We start from the raw sequence: 7,410 nt of genomic DNA, 5'->3' as shown, positions 1-7,410 counted from the left end.
GGTGCACAAAGTGAAATACGGCACCCTTCATGGGGTGGGGGAAGGCGTTTTTGCATCACGTGCGATGGTAGTACAGCAGCGACAAGGCCCGCCTTGGGGCTACAAGGCAAAGGGCAGGATCTTTGAGCGCTGGGGTCCGTTGGTGCGCTTCTGGAAATTGTGGGGGGGGAGTTTGGGATACTCAAGGGGCATGGAGGCAGTGGCCTCAGCGCCGACCAGTAGGGTTAATTTGCTTTCAATCTATGGTGGGATGAACGCGTTGCAAATGTTTTGTTGCATAAGGGGGCGGGGGGGATTTCAGACATCGGGTTGTGCGGTTTATATGGGATGCAGGGCTAAGTTTACCAAATGTCATAAGGTTTAGTGGGTAAAGGAGGGTATTTGCATCCCGCGGTGTGGGCAGTGAAGGCGTTGTCTTCATCGGGTAATACCTTTCGCTGGCATCTCTGATACAATGTACTTAACAGGCCTTCGTCTTAAACGCAGCATGACAGTTGCACTTAGCATGGAAAGGTGGAGCGGGTCAGTTCAAAATGAGCAGTTTAAAGGAAAGGTATTAGGCAAACAGCTAGTAGCCGAAAAATAGTAGCAGCGTTTGGGTTGGGAAACAGGCATGGGATTAAATACAGGTGAGGTGGCTATGGGGTTCGCAGGTGCCAGCTGCGGCAGGAGGAAGCAATGGTTGCTAGTGAACACTGCACGTTTTGATGCGGTGGGGAATTTAGAACGCGCATATTACACAAGTGTTTCAAGGCGCAAAAGGGGTCTGGAAGGATTGGATTGCCACACAGGGGTTTAATCATTCATTGCATCTGGCCATCACAGGAAGAGGTTAGCATTCTGAACCACGATCGGTTTAAACCGCGGTGTGCAACAGGGATAGGTTTCAATATAATAATTTATACATTTGGCTTGTGTTTGGGGCGGGCGGGTTCACCACGGACCTCCTTGTGGGTATACACTGTTCTGCCCTTTTGTCTGGCCAAAATGTATTTGGAATGGAATGTTGGATCTGTTTCACAGATGCATCTCAGTCCTAGATGGGGTCGGTAACAAAATAGGATGGCTGTGGGTCCCGAATTCCGGGGCACGGCATGGGTGGAGCGTGACATTTGGGGAATGTTTTGGGGTGGTGGGCACCGTTCTTAGGGGAGAAGGGGGGTGATCCGTGCGCTAACAGCGGGGGGCGGGTTAAAGCATGCCGTCGCTCACGTTGGCGTCATCAGAATGCGGGGAACAGACACTAAGGCTCACCATGTGCAGGTGCCTCAGTGCACCATACATAGAGCGCGCAATTCCCAGAAGGAACGCGGTGGCGAGGTATAGGGCACTCTACTGAGAGCCTCAAGGGCAGAAACATGGATATTGTGCCATGTGGCCCCAGCACTGCCTGCCCAGCTGCGTGCCACAGGAACGGAACAGCTTAGGAAGCATTTGATTGCAAGCATTGGACCATAAAGGCATCAACCCAACCAAGGGCTTCCTAGTTAGGGCAGCATTGAGAGGCAGGGAATTGATCGCCCGCTCCAAGCACGATCGGGAATTCAAGGCATTGCGGAGGAGTGATATAAGCATCTCGGAGGGAGAGCTGAGGGTGAAGCTAAGGAGCTCCAAAACTGATCAGCGGGGCGCTGGAAGAAACCTGGTGCTGGGGTGTTTGGGGGTAGAGGAACATTGCCCTGTCATGACCATGGGTGCATTCTTGGGGGCCAGAAAAGGGGGCCCGGGGTACTTGTTCATACACAAGGAGGGCTCCCCCCCTCACACAATTCCAATTCAGGAAGGTAATGGCTTCGGCTCTCGCGGGCATTAGTGGCATCAACGGGCACTACACGCCTCACTCTTTCCGAATAGGGGCGGCTACAACAGCATTCTAGGAAGGACTGGGGGAGGTGAGCATAAAGAGGATTGGGAGGTGGCAATCGGACAAATACAAACTCTACATAAGGCCGGAAGGTTTGTAGGATTGGCAGCACCAAGAGGTGGGAATGGGGGGGGGGGCTAGGGAAGCCAGGGGCGGCGCAAAGAAGCGACAATTCACCAACCCGCAACATTATCTCTCCACAGATCGCAAGTCGGTGTGGGTCATCGGCCACTCATTTGTGGCGCGGGCAGCAAGGGGCGTGGAGAAGGAATACAATGATATGCTTATGGGTTTCGTGCAAATCCAAATGTACTGGGTATACAAAGGAGGGATGAGATGGGACGATTTGTGGGGGGTGCTGGAGGTTTGCAGATGGCACTGCCCGGACATAACAGTGATCCACTTGGGGGGAAACGACCTGGTGGCCCGGGGGAGAAGGGGGTTATTGGCGGGGATGAGGGCCGGACTCTCACAAATTGGGAACAGTTTCCGGGGCACGACATTGGCGTGATCAGAGATCATACCCAGGCAGACTTGGAGGGGGACACATTCCCAGGGAGGCATCGAGGAATCCAGGCGAAAACTTAATGTAAAACTGGGGAAATTCCTGATCAGCAGGGGCTTTGGATGGGTCAAGCATGCCTTGATCAGTTTGAAAACTCTGGGTTGCTTTGGGGAGGACAAGGTTCACTTATCAGAAGTGTGGGTAAGGGTGATGGTGTACAACTTAAAGGATGCCCTGCAAGGGATGGGCTGCAGATGAACTGCCGGGGAGGCCAGCGGGGGGGGGGGGGGACAAGGAGGGTGTCTATTTGGGCTTTGTCAAACGAAGGAAGGCCTTTAGGGGGCCTGAAACGCTCCCCCCTAATCTTGGTGGGGGGGGCCTCCGGTAAGGATACGGAACGGTCAAGGGAAGACCTCATTCAGCACGCCGCTGCCAGGTCAATTGGCCTTCCTGCAATGGAGCCCGGAGCAAGCAGCAAACAGTCAGGAGGAGCACCAGCAGGGAAGACCGCAGCACCATTCATCACGCCACCGGTTCTAGCTGGAGGGCCTGCGTGTCTGTTGCGGACGGAATGAATGGGGTATAAGGAACACGTTGGGAGTATAACTGGGGATTTCTGCGCTAATGCGACCAGGTGCATGAGGGGGAACTCACTGCGGCCGGTGGCCCGCTGTGAGTCGTGGCGGTGACACCGGTCACAGCGACTGGTCTCTTGCAGACAAGCCCAGCGGATGTTACCTGGTGTTCCCGTTAGAAAGTACTGGCGGATACCACAAGGGGAACTGCACAGCCATCAGTTTATTAAGAACGGCGCTTAGGAGTATTAGACTCAGGGGAAGCCCACGTTAATGGGGAGGGTTAGGGGGCTTGTAAGACGTTTCCAACTCCAAAAGTGGGTGGGGGAAATGGGAAGTGCATCGTTGGAAACTGATAATTGGAAAGCAACAATGAAGTCAGCAAGGGGGGGGGGGGGGAATTGAAAGTTTGCACTGTAAAGGGGGCTCCGGCAAGTACGTTGGTAACTCAGGGGAAGGGGGACCCTTGGGAGATTGGGGGATAAGGGGGGGGTTCAAGAGAAGGGGGCCCTTCGTGATTGGCAGCTTAAGGAGATCAAAAAGAAACTTGTGGGAGGCGGGGGGCCTTGGCATGCGGGGGGTAGGGGCCAGGAGGAGCAGGGGGGATAGTTGGGGAGGACCCCTCTTTAGCGAAAGGCAGGGGAAGAGGATGGGGATAAGAAGGATGCTGGGCTTTGGGGGATGGGTAGCGCGCGATGGATGGGGCTCTAGAGAACAGGAGGGCGCGACGGGGGCTGGAGGGGATGGGAGAACTAAGGCGGGGAGAGCTAGGCCAGATAGGGGTCTTGGCGGAAGGGGGGAGAGGGGCTCCCTGGCAGGATGGACTGGAGGAAGACCTGTTTGGGGAAAGAAAATTAACAATGATTAATAAGCCAACCCAGGGAAACGGGAAGAGGGAATCCGGGGGAAAGGGTGCAAAAAGGGGAAAAGGAGACCGGAACGCATCCTTTAGAAGGAGCCTAAGCGGAAATGGAGAATGGAAAGAAAGTAAAGCACAGAATAAAATTGCACTTAAATAGCGTTGGGGAAAGAAAATGAAAAGAAAAATTGCAAAATAAAGAAATGGCCAAAGGGTAGAGAGGGACTGCTGAGGAAGGGACTGGGCACCCGCGTCCGGTCCCCCAAGGACCCGAAGGGGCGGGGGGGGGGAATAGTTGCTTGCTTTCAGCGCAGAATCCTGAGTGTAAACAGAACACCTGTAAGCTAACTCCTGACTTTATGTGCAATAAAGTTTGCTGTGGCAATTTTTCTCCCACTCATCCAACTGGTCTCTGCCTATCATTGGGGTGATGGGGGTTGGGCTGCTTTGGGAGAAGGGTGGCTGGGCAGGAGTGAGTCGGAATGAGAGCTGGGGGGGGCATTGGGAGCAACAAGGGCTGCCACCGTGCCACCCCACTGAGGGTGTCGGCGCTATGGAATTTGCCTGTGCCTTTTTTCTCAATTGAAAGCACCAGTGTATTACAAGGGTGTAGTAGAGGATGCCCTGATAAATGAGAGAAGAGATGACAGGCTTGATCCCTTCCTCTGCTCGAGGGGATATTCTGTACTGTGGCACACGTGGGAGAGGGGCCTCCAGATTGAGAGTGATGCAAACTGGTTTAACAGAGAGAATGTGGCCTACCTCATCGGCATGTGCTGCCCAGAGGGCCACTGCACTGAGTCAATAAGGTGTTGTACCTGTGTAGCTTGTGCGGGTGTGAGGGGTGAAGGAGGCTTTGTAGAAGGCTGTAGGTGAGTGGGCTGTCAGAGGAGAAACAAACATTCAGCTTGCCTAGATTGTGGAACCGCTAGATAAATACCATCAGGAGAAAAACAAATGGTACAATGCATTTTGCATAGCAGATGGATACCCAACACATTTGCAGGTGAGCAAGAGCTCAACAGAAAGGCATGATGTTCAATGATGGCATCTATAGAAACATACAATTCATTTGATACCGGGTGTGGAATAGTGGTGCCAGATATCCCAACAGCAATGACAATTTCCTTTGCGATATCCACATTTGGAAATACAGTTGCTCGCAGCGTGGAGTGCCTGGCACCAGTGTCAATCAAGCAAGTCACCCTCGTCCCTTGGATGTCACGTTTGAGATAGGGACCAGACCAGTCTAGTGGGAGCAAAGCAGCAAACACAGCAGGGTCCCTCTGGCAAAGTCATTGTGGAACATAGGAGATATGCATGCCCTGGTAACCCCCGCTTGGAGAAGGAGGCAGAAGCGGAGGTGGTGGAGCTGTAGGGTAGCAATTAGAACTGTTAGGGTGAATAAAATAATTGTGTGGAGTAGTGGGACCATATTGCAGTGGTCTGACAGGTTTGGTAGGACATTGCTGGATGAGATGGCCTGTCTGCTTACAATATCTGCAGAAAGGTTGCCCTGGCAGGGATTGTTGGGCAGGCAAAAATGGGTGTGCAAAAGACTGTTGTCACCTGGTGAAAAGGTGGCAGAGGATTTGTTGGGCATAGGGTTGGCGTGAGGTACCTGGGCATCCCTGGCCCCCAGAGGCAGTCTTTTGTTGAGCATGCTGTTTCTGCAAAGCCATGAGGCGGGTAGCCCCGTCTTGCTCCTGGTGTTTGAGTTTGTCATAGAAATGATGAGCTGCTTGCAGTGCTTTAATAGATTCAGCTTGCAACCCAATCTGAACATTATGAATATTGTTTGAAATCTCGGAAAGGAAACCATTCACAAAATGAGAAACAAATGCAGGTTTAGCTTGTTCCCCAGCATTTGCCATACCAGAGTATTTAGTGAAATATTCCGTCAATCTAGATAGGTAGTCGGAGGGAGATTCAGACAGGTTTTGGTTGCAAGTGGCGATCTTCGACCAGTCAGATATGACAGGGTATTTCTCTTTGATGAGGGCAGCAAAAGCAGTAATATTAGCAGTAACAGCCTCAACTTCCGCCAGTGTTTCAGGCCATTGCAAATTGTTTGTAAGTTCTTTGTGTAGAGTGTCTTTGAGCACAGCCCATAGGAGTTGTTTAAGGTCCCCAATGGTTGGATCATAACAGGCAATCACCGTGTTCAAATGCTGCATGAAAGCAGTAGGGTTATATCCTGCAACTTGGGGAATTGTTGTGCCATATGGTATAAGTCATTGGAGCTCCATGGAGTATGAATTCTCATAGGTTCAGCCTCAGTACTGGCATAAGGGTAGGTGCACATAGGCATAAGGGCCATGGCAGCAACAGAGGCGATTGAGGAGCCGTAGTGAGGGTGGCTCACACATGGATGAATGTGATAATTGCATATCTTGCTTGGTAAGTTGTCATGACCTGAAGTTTAAAGCTTAAGAGTTGGACAGTGCTTGTAAGTCATCCATGTATTTTTGGCAGAGTAAGTCAGACATGCTCCTGTAGGACTGGAGGATAGTCAGGGGAGTGGAAGTAGATTGAGGTGGGAAGCGACAGAGGTTGGGGATGCAGGCAGGGGTGTGGGAGGCAGAGGAGAGTGGCAGGTGGCTGAGCTGGCATGTCCACTCGTGGTATAGGGGGTTGTGGGTCCCCATGGTGCAGTGTGGGCGGTGTGCGGGCCCACAGGAGGGACAAGAATGGTGGTAGTTCATCTAACAGGTACACAGGTGGGGCTGTAGGCGCTTCTGAAAGGGAGTCTTTAATAGTGTATGCAGAAACCCTTGGGTAGAGAGGCCTGTTTTGCGAGTGTGTTTTCTGTTTGGCCGGCAGGCCTTGGAGGGATTCTTGTATTGCTCTAATTATTTCTCTAGCTTAGCCTGAGAGTTCCTCAGTGGTCTAGTATGACTGTCACGCAATCTGTCTGTAGACACTTTGTACCAGGCAAAATACGCTGACCAATGATCATCAGACACTGTGGATTTCTTTGTTCTGAAGCCTCGTGCATGACAAAAAGGTGTTCCGCATAAAACAACCCCTCAATTGGCCACTGAAACCTCTTTTGAACCGAGTAAAAAAATAATTCCATTATTTCAGATATTTATAGGTGAATGCCCCATACATTGAAAACATGAGGAAGGCATTGGTCCCTAATGCAGGTGTAAGTGGTGATGTGGAAAGCTCAGAGCCCATGGCTGAGTCTAGAAATCAAAATTGCAGGGAGAAACAAAGGGAGGTAGGCCACAGGTACTGTAGATCAAGAGGGGCGGTGAAAACAACTTCCTGGAAATTGGTATGTACCAGTGGTGACAGCGTAAAGACAAACCAACGAGATGGTACACAAGGGGAGAGAGGAGCAAGCAAGGATAGAGTTTGATGAATATAAATATAAAGATGGACAAATGGAACTGTGTCAGGGTTGCCTCAGCAATAACATTTGGCACTTAATTTTCAAATGGCCACGGGCCATCAGCATCGCCTCTTTAGCAGAAACTAGAACACAGATCTAGACTGCAAGGCTCCGAGTGTTGTAGTAGGTAAAGCAATGAAGGGGGTGCCAGTCACGAAAATGTAGTTATACAGGAACTTTTCTCACCAATCAAGGCCTCCCCGAGCA

The sequence above is a fragment of the Ambystoma mexicanum genome, chromosome 2q (assembly GCF_040938575.1).
Source record: "Ambystoma mexicanum isolate Mex_15411 chromosome 2q, UKY_AmexF1_1, whole genome shotgun sequence".
NCBI classification, from domain to species: domain Eukaryota; kingdom Metazoa; phylum Chordata; class Amphibia; order Caudata; family Ambystomatidae; genus Ambystoma; species Ambystoma mexicanum.
Note: the sequence above shows the minus strand (reverse complement) of the source record.